The 27921-nt window shown below is 42.4% G+C and overlaps 1 long non-coding RNA gene across 1 annotated transcript; it reads left to right on the plus strand.

The window, feature by feature from the left end:
• The first annotated feature begins 6 nt into the window (after nucleotides 1-6).
• On the plus strand, nucleotides 7-20486 carry LOC113626736 (uncharacterized). The gene is made up of 3 exons (XR_003435233.1): nucleotides 7-265; nucleotides 1766-1910; nucleotides 17636-20486. It is a non-coding gene; the product is annotated as an uncharacterized LOC113626736 (long non-coding RNA).
• The last annotated feature ends 7435 nt before the right edge of the window (nucleotides 20487-27921 follow it).

Consider the following 27921-nt stretch of genomic DNA (forward strand, 5'->3'; position numbering starts at 1 on the left):
AACGGACAGTGGGACTGCTGCTGTCTGCGTAGTGTCTCTGACTATTGAAGATACTCGATGACATCCTTTACAGGATTCACGAAAATTAATTTGTGGACCTTTTGCTTGGCGCTTCGTACCAGTGTCGCTCACTAGAAATTTTCGTCGTTTCATTCGTTCGTGTAATAAATGCACATTGCATGGCACCACTTGGGTGTAATGAAAACAAGGGAAAAGGCTCTGGAATAGGATGTGACAGCGGAAATCTAGGCACAAACATGAAAGGGTGAGCTGAAACGTACGGTTGTGTACATCATGTTTCACTGGACAGAGAGGCCTGGCTTTTCCTAATAAGAAAACAGCATTTATTTGACAGTTTGAACAGCCAGCTTATCCAAACTGTTCAAAAGCAGTTTGAAGAAGTCTAGGGAAGTCTGTTGTGGAAACTAAGATTTTTCAGATTCAGGATGTCAGACTTCCAAGTAGCTAAAGCGAAATAACATCCTTGCTTTAAGAAGCCCTGGGAGCCCTTGCCCCTCCCAAATTAGGTTGTCTGTCTCCCTGCTAAATTAGGTTGTCTGCCTCACTTCCTTTCATTAAAGGGTCTTCAGCCATTTGGAGGACTACTGACCCAGCTGATGTGGTCAAGCTTCTAAGCCAGAAGCATGGGAGTACCTGGGGGATGTGAGCCCTGCAAGACACCTGCAGATGAAAGGAATGCAGTGCAGGGAGTGAGGGCAGCCATGGCCATGAAAAGGGTGTTTTGTTTAAGAAAAGAGGGATGTGGGTACTAAATTAGAAATGCCTCTGAATAGGAAAGGTTGTCCTCCCTTCTCTGGGTACAGCTGGCTCAGAGCAGGTGTTCCATAGCTGGGGATCACTGAATGGCTTTCCATGTCACGAGCTGTGGAGGAAGGTTCCATGTTCTAGACAGTGAGCCACAGGTCTTCTGAACCTAATCACCACGGACAAAAGTTTTATAAATTTAAGAGCAATCAGGATGAGAATGGTCTGCATTCGTGATATTATGGAATATTCTTAAAGAGAGCAGCTATTACACCACGTTCACGATTTTTATTCAGTTGTCTTTTTTCCAACAAGACTTTGAGCTCCTCACCCATCTTGGTATCCTCAGTGCCTAACACACACTTGGCACCTGTTAGGTGCTCATTAAAGATTGATAAACCAAATGAATGCAAAGTTATTTTAGAATGGTGGAGTAAGCAGGGTAACACATACAGAGAGAAATCCAGTGCACTTTGTAAGACTCACTTGCAATTTACTTGTTTATATGGAAGTGCAACTGTAAACTTTGCCGTAAACAATAGGATTTATTGGCTCGTGCCAGACTTCCCTCTTTAACAGCCATGTAACCTAGAAAAGCATGTTATTCAACTCCTCAGTGCCTCCATTTCCAAATCTATCAAAAGGAGATAAGAATAGGGACTTTGCTACACCTTAGGGATGCTGGGATGACCAGATGAGAAAAAATGTGGGCAAGTATTACCTCGTGAACAGCATTCATTAAGGGGCTACTGTGGATCAAGCACTGTGCATTGTAAATTGTCAATATTAGTTATTGGAATAAATTTTTTCAGAAATTATCTGAGAATGGGGTTCAAATATTTATCTATGCCCCAAGGGTGGTGAGAGGCTGATTCAAGAGAAAAGAAAAGGGGAGAATTAACATTTACAGAGCTATTTCTAGAATCAGAATCATGGCATGCATTGTTATATGTTCCTCAGGACAACTGTGTGCAATGCATTTTGTTATGACCATTTATAGATGAGAAGTCTGAAATCAATAGCAATGGTAATGACCAAGGTCCTGAAGCTGGGAAGTGGCAGAGGCACCTTTGGGACCCAGGTTTGTGAGTTTGGGAATCCATCAGCGGCCCATTCTGCAATGCTGCCTCTAGAAGAAGAAAGAGGTAAGAGCCTTTAAGGAAAAGAGGCTAAAGAGAATTTCAAGAAAACAATGGTCTGGGCTTCCCTGATGGTGAAGTGGTTGAGAGTCCGCCTGCCGATGCAGGGGACACAGGTTCGTGCCCCGGTCCGGGAAGGTCCCAGATTCCGCGGTGCGGCTAGGCCCGTGAGCCATGGCCGCTAAGCCTGCGCATCCGGAGCTCCGCAACGGGAGAGGCCACAACAGTGAGAGGCCCTCAGGTTGTTTGTTTTTTTTTTGAGATTGAGTTGTATGAGCTGTTTATATATTTTGGATATTAACCCCTTAGTGGTCATATCATTTTCAAATTTTTCTTCCATTCTGTAGGTTGTCTTTTTCATTTTGTCAATGGTTTCCTCTGCTATGCAAAAGCTTTTAAGTTTAATTAGGTCCCATTTGTTTATTTTTGCTTTTATGTCCTTTGCTTCAGGAGACAGATCCAAAAAAATATTGCTGTGATTTCTGTCAAACAGTGTTCTGCCTATGTTTTCTTCTGTGAGTTTTATAGTATCCAGACTTAACATTTAGGTCTTTAATCCATTTTGAGTTTATTTTTGTATATAGTTTTAGATAATGTTCTAATTTCATTCTTTTACATGTATATGTCCAGTTTTCCAGCACCACTTATTGAAGAGACTGTCTTTTCTCCATTGTATACTCTTGCCTCCTTTATTGTGGATTAATTGACCATAAGTACATGGGTTTATTTCTGGGCTCTCTATCCTGTTCCATTAATCTATGTGTCTGTTTATGTACAAATAGTACACTGTTTTGATTACTGTAGCTTTGTGATATAGTCTGAAGCCAGGGCACATGATTCCTGCAGCTCTGTTCTTCTTTCTCAAGACTCTTTTGGCTATTTGGGGTCTTTTGTGTTCCCATGCAAATTTTAAATTATTTGTTCTAATTTTGTGAATAACACCATTGGTATTTTTATAGGGATTTCATTGAATCTTAGATTGCCTTGGGTAGTATGGTGATTTTAACAATATTAATTCTTCCAATCCATGAACTTGGTATATCTTTCCATCTGTTTGTGTCATCTTAAATTTCTGTCATCAGTGTCATGGTTTTCCAAGCATAGATCTTTCATCTCCTCAGGTAAGTTTACTCCTAGGTATTTTATTCTTTTTGATGTGAATATAAGTGGGATTGTTTCCTTAATTTCTCTTTCTGATAATTCATTGTTAGTGTATAGATATGCAACAGATTTCTTTCTATTATTTTGTATCCTGCAACTTTACCAACATCATTGATGAGTTCTAGTAGTTTTTTGGTGGAGTCTTTAGGATTCTCTATGTATGGTATCATGTCATCTGCAAACAGTGACAGTTTTAATTTTCCCTTTCCAATTTGGATTCCTTTTATTTCTTTTCCTTATCTAATTGCTGTGACTAGGACTTCCAATAATATGTTGAATAAAAGTGGTGAGAGTGGGCATCGTTGTCTTGATCTTAGAGGAAATAATTTCAGCTTTTCACTGTTGACTATGATGTCAACTGTGGGCTCATCATATATGGCCTTTATTATGTTGAGGTACGTTCCCTCTATGCCCACTTTCTGGAGAGGTATTATCATAAATGAATGTTGAATTTTGTCAAAGGCTTTTTCTGCATCTATTGAAATAATCATATGGTTTTCATTCTTCAGTTTGTTAATTTAGTGTATCACGTTGTTGATTGGAAGATATTGGACCATGCTTGCATCCCTGAGTTAAACCCCATTTGATCATGTTGTATGATCCTTTTAATGTATTGTTGGATTTGGTTTCCTAATATATTATTTTGAGAATTTTTGCAGCTCTGTTCATCAGTGATATTAGCCTGTAGTTTTCTTTTTTGCATGTGTTTTTGCATGATATCTTTGTTTGGTTTTGGTATTAGGGTGATGCTGGGCTCATAGAGTGAGTTTGGAAGTGTTCCTTCCTCTGCAATTTTTTTGAAATAGTTTGAGAAAGATAGGTGTTAACTGTTCTCTAAATGTTTGGTTGAATTCACCTGCAAAGCCATCAGGTCCTGAACTTCAGTTTGTTGGGAGTTTTTAAATTGCTGATTCAATTTCATTACTGGTAATTCATCTGTTCATATTTTCTGTTTCTTTTTGATTCAGTCTTGGGTGATTGTACATTTCTAGAAATTTGTCCATTTCTTCTAGGTTGTCCATTTTATTGGCATATGGTTTTTTGTAGCAGTCTCATATGATCTTCTGCAGTGCTGTGATTTTGGTTGTAATTTCTCTTTTTTTCATTTCTAACCTTATTAATTTGGGCCCTCTCTCTTTTTTTTCTTGATGAGTCTGGCTAAAGGTTTATCATTTTATTTATCTTTTCTCAGAACCAGCTCTTAGTTTCATTGATCATTTCTATTTTTTTTAGTCTCTATTTCATTTATTTCTGTTCTGATCTTTGTGATTTATTTCCTTCTACTAACTTTGGGTTTTGTTTGTTCTGCTTTTTCTACTTTCTTTAGGTGTAAAGTTAGGTTGTTTATTTGAGATTTCTCTTGTTTCCTGAGGTAAGCTTGTATCACTATAAACTTACCTCTTAGGACTGCTTTTGCTGTGTCCCATAGGTTTTGGATTGTTGTATTTTCATTTGTCTCCAGGTATTTTTTTATTTCTTCTTTGACTTCTTCAGTGAATAATTGGTTGTTTAGTAACATATTGTTAGCCTCCACGTGTTTGTGTTTTTTGCAGGTTTTTTCTTATACTTGATTTCTAGTCTCACAGTGTTGTGGTTGGAAAAGATGCATGATATGATTTCAAGTTTCATAAATTTATCGAGGCTTGTTTTGTGGCCTAGCATGTGATCTATCCTTGAGAATGTTCCATATGCACTTGAAAAGAATATGTACTCTGCTGCTTTTGGATGAAATATTTTATATGTATCATTAAGTCCATCTGGTATAATGTGTCATTTAAGGCCACTGTTTCCTTATTGTTCTTTCTATCTGGATGACCTGTCCATTGATGTAAGTGTGGTGTTAAAGTCCCCTACTATTATTGTGTTACTGTTGATTTCTCCTTTTATGTCCATTAATATTTGCCTTATATATTTAGGTAAAGTTGGGTACATGTATAAATTTATGATTGTTATGTCTTCTTCTTGAATTGATCCCTTGATCACTATGTAGTATCCTTCTTTTTCTCTTTTTATAGTCTTATTTTAACTTAACTTATTTTAAGTTCTATTTTTTCTGATATAAGTATTGCTACTCCAGCTTTCTTTTGATTTCGATTTATGTGGAATACCTTTTTCCATTGCCTCAGTTTCAGTCTGTTTGTGTCTCTAGATCTGAAATGAGTCTCTTGTAGGCAGCATATGTATGGGTTTTGCTTTTGTATCCATTCAGCCACTCTACGTCTTTTGATCGGGGTATTTAATCCATTTACATTTAAAGTAGCTATTGATATGTATGTGCTTATTGACATTTTATAAATTATTTTGGGGTGTTTTTGTAGTCTTTTTTGTTCCTTTCTTCTTTTTTGCTTTCTTCCCTTTTGATTTGATGACTATCTTTTGTGTTATGTTTGGATTCCTTTTTCTTTTTGGTGTGTGTATCTATTATAGATTTTTGGTTTGTGGTTACCATGAAGTTTATATATAGCAATCTATATATACATGAGATTGTTTTAAGTTGCTGATCTCTTAATTTCAAATGCATTTTAACAACACTTCATTTTTACTCTTCTCCCTTCATGATTACTGTTTTTGACATCATATTTTACATCTACTTGTTTTGTGTATCCCTCAACTGCTCATTGTGGATATAGATGATTTTACTTTTGTCTTTTAACTTTGCTACTAGCTTTGTACATAGTTGATTTACTATCTTTACTGTATATTTGCCTTTATTGATGAGCTTTTTCCTTTCATAGTTTTCATGTTTCTAGTTGTGGCCTTTTCTTTTTTGCTCAGGGAAATTCTTTTAACATTCCTTGTAAAGCTAGCTTGGTGGTGCTGAACCCCTTTAGCTTTTGCTTGTCTGTAGAACTTATCATCTCATCAACAAACCCAAATGAGAGCTTTGCCGGGTAAAGTATTCTTGGTTGTAGAATTTTCCTCTTAAATCACCTTAAATATATTATGCCACTCTCTTCTGGCCTGCAGAGTTTCTGCTGAAAAATCAACTGATAACCTTGTATGTAACTTGTTGCTTTTCCCTTGCTGCTTTTAATATTCTCTCTTTATCTCTAATTTTTGCCATTTTAATGACAATGTGTTGGTGTGGTCCTCTTTGGGTTGCTCTAATATTTCTTGAGAATAAATGTGGGAAATGAAATTTCTGGGTCAAAATATATACACATTTGTAAGTTAGTTAGCTCTTGTCAAATTGCCTGACAAAATAACGTACCAATGTGCATTCCTGCTGGCAGTATCCAAGAGTGTCTAAGAGTTCACTATATAGAGAGTAAACAGATGGAAAAATATCAGCCTCATTAATAATTTCAAAATGTAGATTAAAACAGGAAGTTTGGCAAGGATAGATTATCTACATTTTAATCTATCTGTCAGTCTACCTATCTTTGCCAAACTTCTTCTTTTAATGTACATTTTGAAATTATTAATGAGGCTGATATTTCTCCATATGTTTTTTTGGCCATAAATATTTTTCTTTTGTTAATTGCTTATTTGTGCCCTTGGCCCATTTCCTAATGGGTTGTTCTTTTTTTTTTTTTTCTTACTTTTGTAAGAGCTCTTCACATTGTGAGGTTATTAATCCCTTGACTGTCACATATATTGCAAATATTTTTACCACTTTGCCATTAGCTTTTAAATTTTGTTTGTATTGATATCTTTAATATTCTAGGTTACAAAGGAATATATCATCTCTATACATTTCTAATAATATAAGTATATTAGGTTAAAAAAATTAAATTTACCATAACATCCACAAAACACAAGAATTTTACTCTTCTCCCCAGATATAACCACCTTTAACAATTTGTTGATGACTTTCCAAACTTTTGCCATGCATTTCTGTTAAGATTTCTTTTGATGTATAGAAGTTTTAAACATTACTTAGTTGTTCATTTCCTGAAGCTTGATTGAGATGTTACCCACTCTATGACTGGTGTCATATTAGAAACATCTTTCTGACTCCAAAGTGTGTATATATATATTCACCCATATTTTCTCCCAATGTGTTTATGATTTCATTTTTTTCACATACATATCTTTAATTAATCTGGAACTTACTTTGATATTTTCCACATGGATAGATATGATGAGTACTTAAAGAAAAAAAAGCACATCCCAGAATAAAGGGAAATGTACAAAGTTAAGAATTTGCAAAATTAGCTCAAGAAATAGAAGCCTAGTATGGCTGTGGCATAGCAGATCAATACGGGAAAAATAGAAGATACCACTGGAAGAGTAGGTGAGTGAAGATCAGGGAGGAATTTGAAGTTAGAGGCAAGGAGGAGGTCTGAAAGGCTTGGGGACAGGAAGTATCCAACCAGAGCCATTCCCTAGGGCAATGTGAGGACAGATGGTGGTAGGTGCACAGAGCCAGGGAGATGATGAGAAGGCTATTTCAGTGGCTCAGGTGCATGTAACTAGGGTCTAAATTAGGACAGAGGCAGTGGGGATAGGGAGGAGGTGATGATTGTTAGATACCTGGAAGAGTCAACAGGACTTGATGAGTGATTGAATATGGAAGGAAGAAGGGAGTCTGCTGTGACTCCATGACTCTCAAGCCTGGGTGGTTGTCACGAGGACAAAGATTGCTCATCGTATAATTGGAGCTGTTCTGTTCTACACAGCTCTTCTCTCTCTGTTTTCTCAGGTGGTAGGATGAAGAATTTTCCTTTCTTCATTTTACAGACAGGAAAACCAAGGTTTGGCAAGATATGACTTGCCCCAGAGAGACAGGAGAACTGGGTCCCTGTGGCACAATTTGGGTAGAAATGTAGGCAGCAGGGCTCTGGATCTCTGTTATTTCTTGCTGAACGTGGCGAACTCACCTCACCTGTACACACGGGGTGGGAGCAGTGGGGCAGGTGATGAGGGGATGTGCGCCTGTGTGTCTATGTGCTCCACGGGCATGTGGGTGAGGAGGGTAATACATGCTCCAGATGGGTTTCTCTCTCAGAAGCTGGTGATGGGCACCAGTGCTCCCTGGATGGCTTCTTCTTCCCCAATAAACAATCATATGACACAACGTCTGAAAGCCCAGAAGATTTCCCATCTCCATTGGCCCACAACTCTGACTGCTGCAAACCTGGAGCCAGTAGAGCTATCTCCAGCCCTCTGCTTTCCTCCACCCTCAGTCTCCAGCTCCAGGACTCATGAAACGCCATGAGCTCACTGTGCCTGGCCTGCTTGGCACCAGCTACATGAAGAGGCTGGACATGCTTCTGCCAAAGAAAACCGCGTGGCTGGGCCAGCAACCTGGACTTTCTCCAACAGGCTGGTTCAGCCACACTACACCTCAAGGCTCCATCCCTCCCAGGGGTCTGCTACTCCCATCAGGGCCCTGATCTGAGGGACCCTGAATAGGATCCACCCTTACCAAAAAGGAAGTCATGTTTCCCAGGGACTATTACCTTCTCTCCAAGTTGCAGATAAGCCAGGAACAGTGCATGGAGTGAAAGGAGGCCTGGCAGTTTCTAACCTGCAGAAATCTATCCTTTGACGTTCAGTTGATTTGTCATCTGCTCTGTGACTTCTTACCCAAATTCCACCCAAAAGCACTGACCACCTGCTTCTCTGTGCTCCCATAGCAAGTGTGTGCAGTGTTATTTATAGCCCTTGTTGCCTGAAAGCAAATAGGTTCTGTCTCTTGTGGCAGGTCTGATTGATGCATAGTGATTACCTGGTTGCTGTGTCTAGAAGGATGCTGAGGCCATATGCAAACACAACAGGAAACTTGCCATCATTCTTTAGGAAAGGCAACAGTAGTGGGTGGTGGCCAGGTACCATGCAACTGTGTCTGCCAACCCAGACTGCCACACTGCACTGCCCCCCGTCACCACGATGGTCCCCAATCACCATGTGAGCAGTTTGGGGACAGGACTGCATTTGCTCACCTTTGTATCTCCAGTGCCTTGTACAGTGCCTGGCACTTAGTAGGTGCTCAAGAAATATTTGCTGAGTGAATAGTTGGTTAAAAGTTTCCATAATCCTTACCATAGAGTGGAGCAAATGGACCCACCCTAGCTATAGACAAGTGGGGATTAGACAAACTCGACACCCCTTCTGGCCCATGGGGAGGCCACTCCTTCTCTGGACACTCGAGTCTCTCCTGTAATCTTACAGGAATCTTGATGTCATCATGCCTAACAAGGCCTTGTTATAGCTTTATTCATTTGTCAGCAACTTGTCTCCATATTAGTAGCTTGAAGTTACTTTAACCCACAGCATGCCTAGTAGGTTGGCTTTTGTACGCATTTAGGAATTCCTGATTGAATGAATCAATGTGTCTTCTTCTGACTCTCTACCTGCCAGTTACTCTTGTGTTTGTAGAAAAGTGCGCCACCCACTGTTTGGTTTAATATCCGGTAGTAAATGAATCGCCATGTTACATAATTGTACTTCTTTCCTCTTATCAAGCAGTGACCATCTTAACTGAGTTTATAAATATTTACTGAATCATAGAATTTTAAGTTGGAATGCACCATACAGTTGAAAGCTTATTTTAAAACTGAGGAAACTGAGACCCTAATTACTGACAGAGTTGCTATCTCCTCTCACCACCCTGCCTTTTTCATTCATTCACTCAATAATTTTTTAGAGTGAACATTTAACAAAAGCCATTTATTATAGGTAGTTTTTGGAAGAACACAGAGCAAACTGTACTTCTTAATATTTTGATATCTCATTTGTGTTTCTGTGAGCTTTTAGACAAAACCAACTTTATTTCTTTTTTTGTACATAAATGTTTATAACATCATTATTCATAATAGCAAAAAACTAGAAACAACCCAAATGTCCATCAACAGGTGAATGAATAAACAGATGTCCATATATCCATGCAATGAAATACTACTCTGCAATTAAAAGGAACATACTACTGAAACATGCAACAAAAGTGATGAATCTCAAAAACATTCTGTTGAGTGAAAGAGGCAGGAAACAAAGGGATGCATACTGTATAATTCCCTTTATATACAATTCTAGAAAAAGCAAACTATAGTGAAAGGAAGCAGATCAGTGATTACCTACAGTTTGGGGTACTAGAGAGCAATAATTAATATAATGCTATAGTAACTAAACATTATGTTATAGGTCACACTACAGATAAACAGATGAGTCAAATAGAGAGCCAAGAAACAGTTCTACACATGCGTTAACTTGCTTTATGATGGAGGCATTACTACTACTCAGTGGTGAAAAGATAATGCTAGGCCAAGTGGATATCCATATGTAAAAATGAACCTTGACCCCTACCTACCTCACATTATACACAAAATACCTCACATCATACACAAACATTAATTCTACAGAAAAATACAGAAGATTTATTCATTACAGAGAGACAAATTTTTCTTAAATAGGGTACAAAAAAACACTAACCAAAAGGAAGGATAGATTGATAAATTAGACTTCATTAAAGCTAAGAATATCTTTTAATCAAAAGACAAGATAAAAGTAGAGTGAAAGAGCCAGCCAGATTGGGAGAAGATATGTGTATATTCTGACTAATATCTAGAACATATAAAGGACTCCTATTATCGATATGAAAAAGATTGACAAGCCAATTTTTTTAATAATGAACATTATTTTAAAATAATGAACAAGAATAGACATACAGAAAGCTACTGTCAACGTCGTTATGCATCAGAGATACATCTACCCTTTGCCCCTCCCAATCATAAGGACTAAAATTAAAAGTACCGATAATACTAAGTGTTAGCGAGAATGCAAAGCAACTTGAACTCTCACACATTGCTGGCAGAAGTGTAAATTTGATGCTACCACTTTGGGATATACTTTAGCTATGCCAATGTACATCCATGTAAAAATCTGTCAAGGTGTACACTTGGAATTTGTGCATTTTACCATCTGTAAGTTACATCTCAATAAACGAGAAAAATCATAAAAATCAGAGGACATGAGACAATAGGAGAAATTTGAACACAAAATGTATATTTGCCCATATGAAGGAATTAGTGTTAATTTCGTAGGTGCAAGAACAGTAGTCACGTAGACAAAACCAACTTTATTTATTTATTTATTTTAGTTTTATTTTTCCTCTTTAATTGTACCATGCATGCACCTAACAAAGTAGCCTTACGGTATTTAAAGAAAATTTGATAGGGCTACAATATAAAATCCACAAATCCACCATTACAACGGGAGATTTCAACACATTTTCTTAAATTGCTGACAAGTCAAGCAGATAAAAATTCACTAAATATGTTGAATATATAAACAATAAAATTGAACGAACAGAAGTTTGACTGTACATAATTCTCCTTTCTACGATAGAGAGTACAAAATCTTCTTCAAAACTGTCTTAGTTATCCACTGCTGCACAAACTCAACAGTGTAAAACAAAAATAAGCATTTTTTAAATCTCTAAGTGTCTGTGGGTCAGGAATTCAGGAGCAGCTTGGCTGGGCGGTTTTGCCTCAATATGTCTCATGAGATTCAGAGAGATGCTGTCAGTGGCTACAGTCTTCTTGACTGGAGCTGGAGGATCTGCTTTCAAACAGGTTCACCCACATAACAAGTAAACTGGTGCTAGCAGTTGGAAGGAAGCCTCAGTTCCTTCCCATGTAGGACTTTTCACAGGGCTGCTTGAGTGTCTTCATGACATTGCAGCTCGCTTCCCTCAGTGTGAGCAACCTCAGTCCAAAAGATGGACACTGCAATGTGTTTCACGATGTAGCCTCAGAAGTCCCATACTGTCATTTCTGCAACGTCATATTGGTTGTACATAACAGCCCTATTATTCAGTGTGGGATGGGACTACCCCAAAGAATAAACACCTTGAGATGAGAATAATTGGGGGCCACCTCGGAGACTAACTACCACAAGCACACATGTAACATTTACAAACATTGATTATATACTAGTCACAGAGCAAATTTCAAACAATAACTATCATACAGGCAAGATTCTTTGATCACATGCAATTAGGTTAGAAGATAATAACAAAAATGTACACTAAATACTGCTGTTTGGAAATGATTAACACACTTCCAAATAACTCATAGGTCAAAGAAGAAATCTCAATGGAAACTTAAAAATACTCAGAATTGAATGATAATGAAAACATATGAAATGCAGTGAAAATAGTTCTTCAAGGATAAGTTTTTTGTTTTTGTTTTTGCCATGCTGTGGCTTACGGACTGTTCTCTGACCAGGGATCAAACCCAGGCGCTTGGCAGTGGAAGCGCCAAGTCCTAATAACTGGACCGCCAGGGAATTCCCAAGGATAATTTATAGCCTTACATATTTATATTTAAAAAGAGGAAAAGCCAAAAATTTAAAAACTACATTTCCAATTTTTTTTCCACTGTAACAGCTCCTTTAATTTGCAGTGATAATTGATTTGTATATTTTTTGCCTCTGAGTCCTTGTGGGACTTTTTTTTTTATTCAAACAGAAAGTCACAAAAATTATAATCATCCTCATCAGTTCACTCAGTCCCATGTAATTAATTTTTTTTATCTTGATCTTTTGTTAGCACTTCTATGAATTCATCAGTTTTCCATTAGGGTTCTGAAAATGCTTATTCATTCAGTTCAGCAGTATAGTCAGTTACCAGAAACCTGTACTTGTCAGAGTCTTTTCCATGAATTCCTTAAAGATGAAACACTTCTAGAGGAACATTTTTGCAAAAGCATCAGAGTACACACAGAATTGTCTGTAAATGACAAAAGACTTAAAAATGACCACAGTTAAAGATTTGATGAAAGTTCATAATAATGCAATTGACAAGGAAATTTAGTTATTTCTGAGATATACATTTTAAAGTAATAACTAGAATTATGACTTATAACATTATACCAGAACATATAAGATTTTTAGAAATTTCATGTAATGTCTGAAACATTTATGTTAACATATTTCCATACAAATAACCCAAAGAAAGTTTAGTATTCATTGTTTTTGTTTGTTTGTTTGTTTGTTTGTTTATACTGTAGGTTCTTATTAGTCATCAGTTTTATACACATCCGTGTATACATGTCAATCCCAATCGCCCAATTCAGCACACCACCATCCCCTCCCCACCGCAGTTTTCCCCTCTTGGTGTCCATACGTTTAGTTTCAACTTCTGCCCTGCAAACGGGTTCATCGGTACCATTTTTCTAGGTTCCACATATATGCGTTAATATACGATATTTGTTTTTCTCTTTCTGACTTCCTTCACTCTGTATGACAGTCTCTAGATCCATCCACGTCTCAACAAATGACCCAATTTCGTTCCTTTTTATGGCTGAGTAATATGCCAAGGTATATATGTACCACATCTTTTTTATCCATTCATCTGTCATTGGGCATTTAGGTTGCTTCCATGACCTGGCTATTGTAAATAGTGCTGCAATGAACATTGGGGTGCATGTGTCTTTTTGAATTGTGGTTTTCTCTGGGTATATGCCCAGTAGTGGGATTGCTGGATCATATAGTAATTCTATTTTTAGTTTTTTAAGGAACCTCCATACTGTTCTCCATAGTGGCTGTATCAGTTTACATTCCCACCAACAAGGCAAGAGGGTTCCCTTTTCTCCACACCCTCTCCAGCATTTGTTGTTTGTAGATTTTCTGATGAAGCCCATTCTAACTGGTGTGAGGAGATACCTCACTGCAGTTTTGATTTGCATTTCTCTAATAATTAGTGATTTTGAGCAGCTTTTCATGTGCTTCTTGGCCATCTGTATGCCTTCTTTGGAGAAATGTCTATTTAGGTCTTCTGCCCATTTTTGGACTGGGTTGTTTGCTTTTATAATATCAAGCTGCATGAGCTGTTTATATATTTTGGAGATTAATCCTTTGTCTGTTGATTCGTTTGCAAATATTTTCTCCCATTCTGAGGGTTGTCTTTTCATCTTGTTTATGGTTTCCTTTGCTGTGCAGAAGCTTTTAAGTTTCATTAGGTCCCATTTGTTTACTTTTGTTTTTATTTCCGTCACTCTAGGAGATGCATCAAAAAAGATCTCACTGTGATTTATGTCAAAGAGTGTCCTTCTGGGCTTCCCTGGTGGCGCAGTGGTTGAGAGTCTGCCTGCCGATGCAGGGGACATGGGTTCGTGCCCCGGTCCGGGAAGATCCCACATGTCGCGGAGCGGCTGGGCCCGTGAGCCATGGCCGCTGAGCCTGTGCGTCTGGAGCCTGTGCTCCACAACAGGAGAGACCACAACAGTGAGAGGCCCACGTACCGCAAAAAAAAAAAAAAAAAAGAGTGTCCTTCCTATGTTTTCCTCTAAGAGTTTTATAGTGTCTGGTCTTACATTTAGGTCTCTAATCCGTTTTGAGTTTATTTTTGTGTATGGTGTTAGGGAGTGCTCTAATTTCATTCTTTTACACGTAGCTGTCCAGTTTTCCCAGCACCACTTATTGAAGAGGCTGTCTTTTCTCCATTGTATATCCTTACCTCCTTTGTCATAGATTAGTTGACCATAGGTGCATGGGTTTATCTCTGGGCTTTCTATCTTGTTCCATTGACCTATGTTTCTGTTTTTGTGGCAGTACCATATTGTCTTGATTACTGTAGCTTTGTAGTATAGTCTGAAGTCAGGGAGTCTGATTCCTCCAGCTTCCTTTTTTTCCCTCAAGACTGCTTTGGCTATTCGGGGTCTTTGTGTCTCCATACAAATTTTAAGATTTTTTGTTCTATTTCCATAAAAAATGCCATTGGTAATTTGATAGGGATTGCATTGAATCTGTAGATTGCTTTGGGTAGTACAGTCATTTTCACAATCTTAATTCTTCCAATCCAAGAACATGGTATATCTCTCCATCTGTTGGTGTCATCTTTAATTTCTTTCATCAGTGTCTTATAGTTTTCTGCATACAGGGCTTTTGTCTCCCTAGGTAGGTTTATTCCTAGGTATTTTATCCTTTTTGTTGCAATGGTAAATGCGAGTGTTTCCTTAATTTCTCTTTCAGATTTTTCATCATTAGTGTATAGGAATGAGAGATTTCTGTGCATTAATTTTGTATCCCGCAACTTTACCAAATTCATTGATTAGCTCTAGTAGTTTTCTGGTAGCGTCTTTAGGATTCTGTATGTATAGTATCATGTCATCTGCAAACAGTGACAGTTTTACTTCTTCTTTTCCAATTTGTATTCCTTTTATTTCTTTTTCTTCTCTGATTGCCGTGGCTAGGACTTCCAAAACTATGTTGAATAATAGTGATTAGAGTGGACATCCTTGTCTTGTTTCTGATGTTAGAGGAAATGCTTTCAGGTTTTCACCATTGAGAATGATCTTTGCTGTGAGTTTGTCATATATGGCCTTTATTATGTTGAGGTAGGTTCCATCTATGCCTGCTTTCTGGAGAGTTTTTATCATAAATGGGTGTTGAATTTTGTCAGAAGCTTTTTCTGCATCTATTGAGATGATCATATGGTTTTTCTCCTTCAATATGTTAATATGGTGTATCACATTGATTGATTTGCATATATTGAAGAATCCTTGCATCCCTGGGATAAATCCCACTTGATCATGGTGTATGATCCTTTTAATGTGTTGTTGGATTCTGTTTGCTAGTATTTTGTTGAGGATTTTTGCATCTATATTCATCAGTGATATTGGTCTGTAATTTTCTTTTTTTGTAGTATCTTTGTCTGGTTTTGGTATCAGGGCGTTGGTGGCCTCATAGAATGAGTTTGGGAGTGTTCCTCCCTCTGCAATTTTTTGGAAGAGTTTGAGAAGGATGGGTGTTAGCTCTTCTCTAAATAAAACCAACTTTAAATGTAGGTAATATTAGCAGGACCACTCGCCAGGTTCACTTCAAATTCCTCCCCAAACCATACAGCCCTTCAACAAGAATTTACCAACAACCTAATATGTGTATTAACCAAGTATCACCTGTTATGCAAAAGAAATAGAAAACAAAACCCATGCCCTCCAAGTACTTTTTTCTGCAATTACCTAGAGCTTTAAACATTTGCTATAGGTTGTCAAAGCTACAATAGCATCTCAATTATGTGGTATGCTACACAAGCAGATTTTCTTAAAATTTAAAGCTTAACCCTCCAGCCATCAGAAGTTAAAACATATATATATATTATTCTATATGTTAGAAAGAAAACCTACATACACATTTTTAAACAGAAAATACTCAATGTACCCCACCCCCTCTTCAGGATGCTGAGGCTTCTTCCTGAACATTCCTGGGCTCAGGAACAAAACCCTGATAGACCCAGGGTTTACTGAGTTGTGCGGGGCTTGACCATGCTGAATGGCCTTAGGAAGCCATAGATTTTGAGTACTTCCATATAATTTTGGAAGTACTTCTGCCTCCATTTTTACTGCAAACTGTTGGCTGTCATTTCATTTTGCTGATCTTCCTGCTTTTCGCTGTTTCTATTTGGGGCTCTTCAAGAGAGCCACTCTGCGTAAACCCTTGGCCACTGTTTTCCTTCTGCTTTTCTCTGCCTCTTTTCCTTTAGCCCAGGTCATTTACTGGATCCTCCCCAGAACTGGCATCATGGGCATTGGACGTGTGCAGTCACACGAGACACCACACTCAGAAGGGCCCACCCTTGGTTCAGTGTTCTGCTGTAGCTGTCTTGACACTCTTAGTAACTTTGTCTTTGAATTTGTGTGTTATAAGTAACATCCGATGGGATGATGGAGGCTGGGCATGAGAGAGGAGATATGCTGAGTATGCTGAGTAGAAAGAACAGGGACTTCCCTGGTGGCGCAGTGGTTAAGAATCTGCCTGCCAATGAAGGGGACATGGGTTTGATGCCTGGTCCCAGAAGATCCCACATGCTGCGAAGCAACAAAGTCCCTGTGCCACAACTACTGAGCCTGCTCTCTAGAGCCCGTGGGATACAGCTACTGAGCCCATGTGCCGCAACTACTGAAGCCCACGCATCTAGAGCCCGTGCTCTGCAACAAGAGAAGCCACCACGAGAAGCCCACACACCGCAAAGAAGAGTAGCCCCTGCTCACTGCAACTAGAGAAAGCCCACGCACAGCAATGAAGACCCAACGCAGCCAAAGATAAAATAAAATTTAAAAAAAAAAGAAAAAAGAACAGGTGGGCAACTCAAATGTCCACCAATGGATGAATGGATAAACAAAATGTGGTCTATACATACAGTGGAATATTATTCCGCCTTTAAGTAGAAGGAAACTCTGACCTGTGCTCCAGCATGAATGAACCTTGAAGACTTTATGCAAAGTGAAATAGATCAGATACAAAAGAACAAATACTGTATGATTCCACTTATGTAAGATCCCTAGAGTAGACAAATTCATACCAACAGAAAGTAGAATGGTGGTTGCCGGGGAACTTGGGGAGGGAGAAATGAGGAGTTATTGTTTGGTTCTGGACACGGATAGTGGCGAGAGTTGTACAACATTGTGAATGTACTTACTGCCACTGAATTGTACACTTTAAAGTGGTTAGAATAATAAGATTTATGTTACATATATTTTACCACAATTTAAAAAAAAATAACAGGTGGGAATGCTAATCTGTGCCCCTATCTCTTTTTTTAAAAAATAGATCTTTATTGAAATATAATGAGAAAGAGAAATTAAGGAAATGCCCCTATCTCTTTACCATCTCCCTTCTCCACCTAGAGGTGTGCGTGTCCTGGAAAAATGGAAAGATGATTTACGCCTTCAGTTCAAGGCTGGACGGGAAAAAAGACAGAGGAAATGAAGGTGAGGAGGTGGTGTCATTCATCAAGGCTATGGTGCCAGTTGAAGGGTTGTTTTCAGAGATGCACTTGAGGGCTTTCTGATGATGGCAGAATAGAGCTGGACGTTCAGGGAGGAGAAATGGCTTACCAGGTCCTCCCAGCTCATGATGGCAAGGACAGTGATGGAGCCAGAGGCAGGCTGGCTCCCAATCCAGGGCTGTTTCCTCTTGACTGAAGCTTTGCATGTGATTGCAGCCATGAAGGAGATGGCACGTGAGTCAGCAACTACAGCGAAACTCGACAGGGACTCTAAGGAAAGTAGACACAGTGGGCTCTGCTTCCCAGGGCTGGACCGGAGGAGACTTCGGGGTGAATAGCTAAGGAGTTTATAATATAAGGCCAGGAGCCCGGGACAGGCATCCTGGGTGGAAGTAACAGCATGCACCATAGGACACAGCAGCATCCTGGGCAGCGTTTCCGCGGGGGCACCATTAATCATTTGACTCAGGACTGTTCCAGGCTCAGCAGGACGTTTAGTGTCTCCCATCCCTGCTCACTAAATTCCATAAGCACCCCCCAGTCACTGTGACAACCTCATGCACCTGACACATTTCCAAATGCCACCAGGGGGTAGGTACCACCCCTAGCTAACTTCTGGTGGGTCTAGTTTTAGGACACGTGCAGGGGGCCTTCATAGGCGACCGACCAGAGCAGTCACCCAGGGTCCCTCATTCAGAAGGGCCCTGCATGAGGGGTTTAAGGCTCTGAGGGTACCATCTGGAAATTCCTGATCCTTTTTTCTTTGAATTTGTGTTTTGTGAGTAGAGTCTGTGGCCAATGAAGAATGTGCTGAAGGCTTGCAGCCTCTGTTCCTGTGCAGTCCCACCTCCCGCTGCCACCCCACTCTATGCCCCTGGCACCTCAGGTTCCACCCAGTTTCCCCCTCCCCACTCCTATCACTTGACCCCATTATATTGGTGGCGGACGGGAGTCAGGTTCTGTATTGCCCTCCAGCCCCAGCGGAGGCCAAGTCAAACTCAGAGAGGGCCAAGGTTGAGTGCAGCCTCCTCGGCGTCTCTGGACAGGACAAGGCAGTGGCCACCACTGCCCTGGGCTGGCAGTGCCACGGCACATTGTGGAGTGACTCAGCAGGGGCCCCTTGCCCACCTCCAGTGCAGGCACCCAGCTTCTCTTTGGTTGCAATCCCTTAGCGTTTGCCCTTCCACCTGTGGGTTGGGTGGAGGCACACAGGAAGGGAGACTGATTCCCCACCCCCAGCAGGGGCCCTGCATTTTGCACTGGACCTACAAGTTACAGAGCCAGCTCTGCGTGTATAATAGTGTCAGCAGTGGACACAGAGAGAAGGGGATGCTTTCAGGAAATGGTTTGATGTGGACTCCATAGGTTTTAGTGACTGACTTACATATGGAGGGAGAGGGAGGATTTTAAGAAGACAGCTCCCCCATTTTTAGCCCAGAAATAGAGAAAGATCAGTTTGTTTGAAGGGGGTATGGAAATGTGGGGAGAAATAATAAGTTTACTTTGGGACATATTTATTTTGAGATTGTTGTGGAGAAATCCACAGAACATTTGGAAATTAGGTCAGGAGCCCAGGAAAGAAGTCTAATTGGAAGAAATAGATTTGTGAGTTGTAGGTGTATGGAAGGTATTTGAAGTTAAGGGAACAAAAGAGAAGGGCCAGGACAAGATGTGGTGGCGGGAAGAGGGGCAAGGATGCTGCAGGGACTGAAAGTGAGATTCAGACAGAAACATGGGCATTGAATTTGCTCACTAGAAAGTCAACAAGTAACTTAGAGCTGCACTGCCCAATACAATTGCCACTAGCCACATGTAGCAATTAAAATTAAGTCAAACTTAAATAAAGTTTAAAATTCAGTTCCACAAGCCACATTGCGTGTTCTCCGCAGCCACACATGGCTAGTGGCTATCATACTGGACCACTCAGAATAGAACATGACCACGCTCACAGAATACTCTGCTGGACAGCACTATTCTGGGGAGTGGCACGAGCAGAAGCAAGGCTGCAGTGGGCTGGAAAGTGGGGGGACATGAGGATGAGAGGGGTCAGTTTGGAGTACAGGTTCCTCACCGCCATGCCTGGATGCACTGGTTTGCCCAGCTGCCGCTGTGAGCTACACTGAGAACTGAAACTGTCCAACGAGATGCTTTTGTGGGAAAGCTGGTGGAGAAAATTGTATTCTCCAGACTTCTTTAGGTAGAACATTGTATTTGGTAAGAATTTCCCTTGGGGTAGAAATTGAGGTGGTGTGTTGGCTCACGGGTAACATGACTGCCCTGCTGAAGGCGACAGTATATCCTGGGTGTGCAGGCGAGGGAGCCATGGGGAGAGAAGCAGAGGGTGGGGACAGGGGTGAGAGAGGGGGGTGGGTGTGTCTGGACGATGTGCTGGGACAGACATCCCCTTAACCCTCCAGATCTTCAGGAAACTTCCATGAAAACCACAGAATGCCCAGTGTCCGTGGGGTTTCTGTGGGGAGCAGAGAAGGTACAATGTTGACCACTTAGACATCATGGGGAGACCACAGAATCAGGTTCGAGCCAAGTCCATGCAGATCCCCAAGGGGCACTTGTAAACGAGTTTATTCTAAAAGAGTTTACAATAAAACTTATGTTGGTTTAATTTTTTTCTTGATTTTTTAATATGCTTCTAAAAAGCAAGCCCTATGTTTTAAAAAATTAATCAGATGCCTATAAACATATGAATATCTAAAGTAACAAAATAAAATATTTATTAAACCTGGCTCAGATCTGTCCATAGAAATGCCTGCCTGGAGATAAGAGCCCCCTGGAGGTGTGAGGAACCCAGAGCCACCTGTAGCCCTGGAGTGCTCATCACGGGGGCTTTGAAAATTGCATGTGGGCTTTGCCACCCGTTTGAGATGGAAATTTCAGGCAAGCGGCACTTTCCTTCTGTCTGTTACTGCAGCCACCCTTCCCTCCCTGCCTCCCTAGAGCCCTGTACGGGTACCCACCCCGTCCCCTGCAGAGTATTAGGGCCAACACGGTCTGTGGCTCACACAGGACCATGTGATGACGGTGGAGGGCTTCAGAGACATCTTAACCTGGCTGAGGCCTGCGGACTTGTCCAAGCAGTGCCAGGACTGGAGCCCAGGTTCCTGGACACTCCAGACACCCTGGGCTCACTGATTCCACCCTTCCTGGCTGGCAAGGACGTCTCACCTGCTTCAGGCTTGCTTGTCTCTAAATCAGCATCCAACACTACCACCCCCAGCCTCCCGCTGCACACCGTTCATAGGCCTCCGTGCTCGCCGGCAACCGCAAGTCCCCTGCGACGTCCAGGGTGTGCAGGCGCAGTGCCGGGCACTCAGGAAACACAATACACGCTTGTCGAATGACCCCTGGCGAGGAGTTCCGGCTCTCGGGAAGCCTTCTTGCCATCGCAAACTGTAGAAATCAGGTTTCCTCCTCTCACCAGCTTATCCCTCAGGTTCTCAGTCTTTTGTCAACCTGGATAAATGCACATCCTGCCTCAAGTCACTCGCTGCCTTGAGTGTTCATTTTCAAAGCAACTTGGAGGCCGGTTGGCATCTGCATGCTCCCAGGTGCGTTTGGAAAGGGCATGAGTGAACTCAGAAGGTGAAGGATCCAGGGGCCGGTGCCCAGGATGAGGAATGGGGAATTCTGGTGTCCCTCGTGTGACCTTGGGCCAGGCATGAACTTCTCTGTGCTCTAGTTCCCCATCTGGAAAATGGAGAGCCCAATCTCGTCTACCTCACGGCCAGTGATGGTCCCAACTGGTTGTGAAGAGCTCTGAAAAGTCAAAAGCCTACTGGCGTGTCTCCTCCTGCCTTCCCACCTCCCCATCCACCTGCTTTCTGCACCTTCTTCCTTAAAAATGTTTCCCTGTTATCATTCACTCTCATTTTTTACTATTCTGCACTCTCCCCACCCGTGGTGGCTTTTTCCATTCAGGATGTGAACATAGAGGAATCTCAGCCTCCAATCCTCCCTCTGCCCGCACCCCCCAAAGTCACAGCCAAGCTTCCCAAAGGGCTTCTCTCCACTTGCCGACTCCGTCCCAATCTCCCAATCACTTCTCAGCTCATGATCACCTGAGCCTCGCATCTCCATGGAGCTCCATGGAGGCGGTTCCCACTGATGACATCAAGGACCTCTAAGTCCTACCTGGGAAGCCAGGACCCCCATCCTGCTCGTCCGTGGTGGATTCGGTACGTTGACCTCTCCCTCCTCTTTGAACCTCTATCCGTGCACTTGCAGGACTCCACGCCCTCCTCCCACCTCTCTGGCCCCTCCCACCTCTCCGGCCCCTCCCTTCTCTCTGGCCCCTCCCTCTCAGGCTGTTCGCAGCCCCCACCTCCATCGGCCTGAGCTGGATGTTTCTCAGTGTTCTGCCCTCCTCCCCGGCCTTCTCACACGGTACACTCTCCCTGGGTAACTTGACCGGAGAGACATGTGCCCTGACACGCCCAAGCCTGCCTAGCCAGCCTCAGCTGCTTTCTGATGCTAAGGACCCGGATGTCTAGCCGCCTCCCAGATGTTATACTGGGAGGCCCACAAGCAGCTCAAACACAATGCATCCAAAAGCCAGCTCGTGGTCCTCCAAAACCTCCATCTGGGTTCATTTTCTGTATTAGACACTTTCAGCGTAGTTTCCTGCAGAATCATACCTTCATTCAAGGATTCACTGCAAGCAGTTGAACTGGGAGGTGACATCTCACGGAGACCTGATCTGCAGTGCAGCCCCTTCCTTGTCCGCGCAAAGACCCCACTCCAAGAAAGCTTATCAGCTTCTAGCATACTCTATAAAGTACTCAATTATGACATTTACTTTTATTTTTTTGGCGGTAAGCGGGCCTCTCACCATTGTGGCCTCTCCCGTTGCGGAGCACAGGCTCCGGACGTGCAGACTCAGCGGCCACGGCTCACGGGCCCAGCCGCTCCACGGCATGTGAGATCTTCCCGGACCGGGGCACGAACCCCTGTCCCTGCATCGGCAGGCAGACTCTCAACCACTGCGCCACCAGGGAAGCCCTATGACGTTTACTTTTATGGTCTGTCTCCCCACCTAGAGTGAAGGCCATGGCCCAGGTTTTTTCATCTGTTCTGTTCAGTGATGTCAGTCAGGTGCCCTGAACAGTGTGTGATGCACAGTAAGCCTGACAGACACCTGGGGAACGAAAGAATGACTTGGGGAATCGGGAAGACCTCTTTTTCTGCCTCCCCATCCAGACATAAACTGCATTAGGGTGGACACTGCTTTATTCTCCTCTGAATCCCACACATTTTTCGCCGGGCCTGCCACATTCCAGGCCCCAATGAACGTTGGACATGTAAAGTTTGAGCGTAGGACAGTGTGTGGCATCTTTAAAGCTTGGATGCCTTGAACTCTGAGGACTGGGCTTGCTTTGTGAGAGTTTTAATTTTTCCTTTCACTTAGTTCTTAGTCATTCTAAAGGTAAGTGTTCAAAATCTGACTAACCATGTCAGTCCACCGGCACCCATTCCCCTAGAAATTTTGGTGATAAACCGAAGAGGTGGCCTCTCGGTCTCCTCTTTTTCTAAATTCCACGCAGACCTACTTCTGATGCCTAATTTTCTTCTGAGATGTTCACGTTACAGAGTCTCACAGCAGAAGCAGTTGGTGGGCTGCCCATATGCCCCAGACACTCAGAATCCCACATTCCACCCTTGAAGCCGCCTACAAGCACCTTGGGTTTTTCACCTTCTTAGCCCAGGTGCCAAGGAGGTACCACCCAGGAGCAGCGCGAGCCCCGGAGAACGGGAGTGGGAGGATAAGCGCTCTGGCTTATTCATGCCTCTGGGGGACCCAGGCATGCTGATTCTGTCTGCCGCGTTTCTAAAGTGAGTGAACCCTATTCAGTATCCCATAACCCACCTTTATTGCATCCTTCTTTCCCCATCTCACTGCCCCACTCCCCTAAGCAGGGCTTCCTGGGAACATCTCCCCATCAGACTGCTGTACTGAAATCTCGTCTCAGCACTGCTTCTGGCAAAACCCAGACTAAGGCAGTGATATTATTGCTTTCTTTTACATACTGATTTTCTGAAATTGCTCATAGTGGATTAAAAAAAAAACCTTTTATATTGTGGGTTATAATATGCATAAAATGCACAGATATTGCATATACAGGTCAATAAATTATCACAAAGGGAGTACCTAGGTATCCACCATCCCGAACGTTGCCAGTGCCCCCGAAGCCCCTCTCTTGCTGACTCCCCTCCCCACACATCCTCCTTCCCTAGCCACTATCCTGGCTTTTAACACCGTAGATGACATCTCTTGAAATTTATATGAATGCACTTATTCAATATACATTCTTCGGAGTCCAACTTCTTCCACTCAGCATCATGTATGTGAGATTCATCTGTGCGGCTGTGCAGGGCCATGGTTCGTTCGTTGGTGCTGCATCACATTCTTTCGTGTGGCTAGACCACAATGCACTTATCTGTTATCTGTTGATAGTCATGTGGGGCTATTACCCAAAAAACGCTGCCATGAACATTGATGGAGATGCACATGTGTGTGCAGTTCTGTTGACTCTATACATCAGGATGGATTCACTGTGGATTCGGGGCACTTGTGATAATAAGTGGGAGAAAAGACTTTTTTAAGCAGAGAAGCCCCTCTGGGTGCCCATAATGTGATACCACGCAGGCAACTGAGTTCTTACTGTTCCGATATAATAATAAGGCTACAATAAGGGGACTGGTACTAGTTTCCTCGTGTTGCTGTTGCAAATTACCACAAGCAGTGGTAATTTATCCTTTCACAGTTCTGAGACCAGAAGTGATAAACCAAGGTGTCAGCAGTGTTGGTTTCATCTGGAGGCTCTGACTGAGAATCTTTCCATCCCTCCTCTATTCTGGTGACCCCTGGCAATCTTTGGCAATCTTTAGCTTATAGAGGCATCACTCCAATCTCTGACTCTGTCGTCACATTGCCTGCTCCCTTGTGTGTCTTCTCCCCTTCTCTCCTCTTATAAGGACACTTGTCATTGGATTTAGAGCCTACACTAATCCAGGATGATCTTAATTACACCTACAAAGACCCTTTCCCAGATAGAGTCACATTCACAGCTTATGAGTTGACTCATCTTTGGGGAGCCACCATTCAACCTACTATAGGACCCAAGAAGTTGGAGACAGTTACTCCCTAAGAGTTGAACTGAAATCAGTACACAATAAAGGAGCTAAGTTCTCCAAGGAATCACCTTGGGCAATGGGCAGGACATCTCCCATATCAAAGCAGGACAAGCGGTGTCTGGCAGAAATTAATCAAAATCCTCCACAGTGATCCCTTCATTAGGATATACATTTTTCCATTTTGTAAAAAGGCACCCTAAAAATCAAAGTGCTTCTGGCCAGGGTCATGCTTAGGTTGTTATCATCTAATGACTTAGTCACCCCCCAACTCCGTCTGTTCCAACCAGTCCTCCCAAAGAAGGGGAGGTGATGGAAGGGAGGATATCCAGGCATAGAAAGAGAGTCAGGACACTAAATGAGAGAAGAAACCCTGAAGATATTTGTCTACCCTTCAATTATTCTGAGGACTCATTGTGAGTACAGGTGCCCCAGTTGAGGAAATACACACACACACATGCACCATGAATGGGAGAAAGAATTTTGCTTTACAAAGGATTCTTTTTAAAGAAACCCCCTCTAAATCATTCTATGAAGCTCCCTTTAGAAACAGAGCCCTTCATACATTGAAAATAGCATTTCCTTTTTCAAGATTGGGTTTGTTCACAGCTTTTCTTATACCAATGAAAATGGTATAAGAAAGCCAGGTTTTCTTATACCAATGAAAATGCTCTCATAGTTCACTTCCTTTTTGCCCTGGTCTCATGAGTAGTTTAAATCAACTCTATTGAATAAGCTGATCTCATGCTTATCCTCATCTGGAAAAGAGCAGAAGTTTCCCTACATGAAACAAGCCACATCCTGTCTCACAGCTCCTGGATCAGGAGGCCTGTAGTCTAATCACTGCACAGCCCTGGACATCTCCCTTCCTCTCTTCCTCCTGTCTCTCCATCTTTTGAATAGAATTAACTAATTTAAAAGTAGTAGAAGGTCTTTTTTGGAAGGATTTTCTATAAATTTAGAATTTATTCAGGAAGAAATCCTATTCCTCTTGCACAAGTATGTTGGTTAATTTGCTCGATTCTGGGGTTTGTGTGAAGCTGCAGCATAAGTTCTCCAGACAGAGCTACTCACCAGCAATAACCCAATAACCAGCAGTAAGAACAGGTGGAATGCTAGTTTTCTGAGTCTGATGGCCCCCTGGAAGTTTCCATTCATGCCCAGCAGTGTTAGCAGGGTCAAGAATCCTCTATAGCAGCAGCAGTCTTATCCCACCTGCCCCATTTGCTTTCCCTCTCTCTTCCTACACTCACCTCTGCATTGGCCCCCATGATGCTTCCCTGCCAGGCCCCTGCCCCACTGAGTGAAGGTGGAACAGAACCTGTCTGCTGTAGATACATTAAACTCTCTCTTTCTGGCCATGGCATGGTGGGAAGGACAAAGAAGGAGCTTGCACACAAAGACCAGGTGAAGCCAAATAACTGTGGGGCCTTGAGCAAGTCCCTTCACCTCCACACTCCCTCTCTGGCCAATTACTCTCGAGTTGCAGGAATGAGCCCTGCAGGCAGACCACCTGGGTTTCAAATTCTGACTCCCTGACTTGCAAGCTGTGTGACCTTGAGCACATGGCTCAACATCTCTGTTCCCTCAACTGTAGAACAGGGATAATAAAATGCCTACTTCATAGGTTGAGGATGAACTGAATTAATATGCGTGAGGTGTGCAGAACAGTGACTGCCATAGAGTAAGAGCTCAACAAATGATAGCTGTTACATCGCATGTAGGACTCACATGAAATAGTCAGTGTGGAAGTACTCTGAGAGATACAAAGTCAGAGGGAGAGAGAGGCAGGCACATGGCTATTTTCCTAGTGATCACAGCCCCTTATTTATTGTCTCTCATTTATCAACCTTTTCAATTCCTTTCTTTAAGAAATACCCAAAGCCAAGTATGAGATGAGGGAAGTACACGCAGTTTTCTAAAGGATTGGTATGCTGGGTCATGGACCGCCTTTCGGGCTGGGATCTGAACATTTCCTCTTTTCTGAGACATAGTTACCCTTCTTTTTGAACTAGAAGATCCAGAGTTCTTTCCCGAGCCTCTTGCTTACCAGCAACATAATCTCGAGTGTACTGCTTGGTTTCCTCATCAAGGAATCTATAAAACCTTCCCTGACTCCTTAAAGGAGGCACTGTGAAGTTCAAAAGAGAAGTGCTTTGCAAACTGGAAAGCGCCCTACACAGACAACACACGTGACTCCTGGAGGAGAAGAAAGGTCAGGAAAACACTGAGGATGGGGGTCAGATCTTGGTCATCCTTCTATCCAAACCCTCTTCTCCGGTGTTGCCTGCCAGCACCTGGCTGGGACCTCTCAGACACTCGGTGCTCAGTAAAATGCCTGCTGGGATGACTTGAGTTGGGGAAGGAGAGGGAGGTACCAACACCCCTTGTGGGTTTCCAGCCCTCAGGCCTGACATCTCTCAGCAGTGTGTGGGCCACTAGGAGCCTGCCAAACACATCATCCGTGAAATCACAGGGCCACCAGGAAGGCAGTGCAGGGTGGGGTCAGTGGGAATGTACTAATTCTGTCGGTTGCACTGTGCCATCATGCACACACCCATGGGTGGCAGTGAGGGAGCAGAGGAGGGGAAAGGAATGTCGACAATTTCATGTGAGTGAAATTGCGGGTCCTGCTAGATGGCTCAAAGGCCTGGGGCTGGCCCTGGGCAAAACTGTGCGGGAGGAAAGTTTGTTTTCTCTGTTGTCACTCCCTCCATTTCATCATATTCTCCATACCTCCCCTCTGCCCCCAAATACACACACACACACGCACACACACACACACACACACACACGCATGCACGTACATCCCACCCTGGCATCTGTCCTCTGACGTGTCCCATTCTCCATCTGGGAGCCCACCTGCCTGCCCTGCAGTGAAGCCGTGACCTGAGCCTTCCCCTACTCCCTTGCCCCATGGCTCCCCATCTCCCACCAACATCCCTCTGCTCCAAGATCCATCTGTCCCACACTTGCTGTTCTAACTGTCACCCCTTCTCAAATTAACACTAATTACCTCCTCCCAGGTAACTCAGTTTG

Source organism: Aethalodelphis obliquidens, unplaced genomic scaffold (assembly GCF_003676395.1).
Source record: "Aethalodelphis obliquidens isolate GAN/ISIS:26980383/991018 unplaced genomic scaffold, ASM367639v1 scaffold19, whole genome shotgun sequence".
NCBI lineage: Eukaryota > Metazoa > Chordata > Mammalia > Artiodactyla > Delphinidae > Aethalodelphis > Aethalodelphis obliquidens.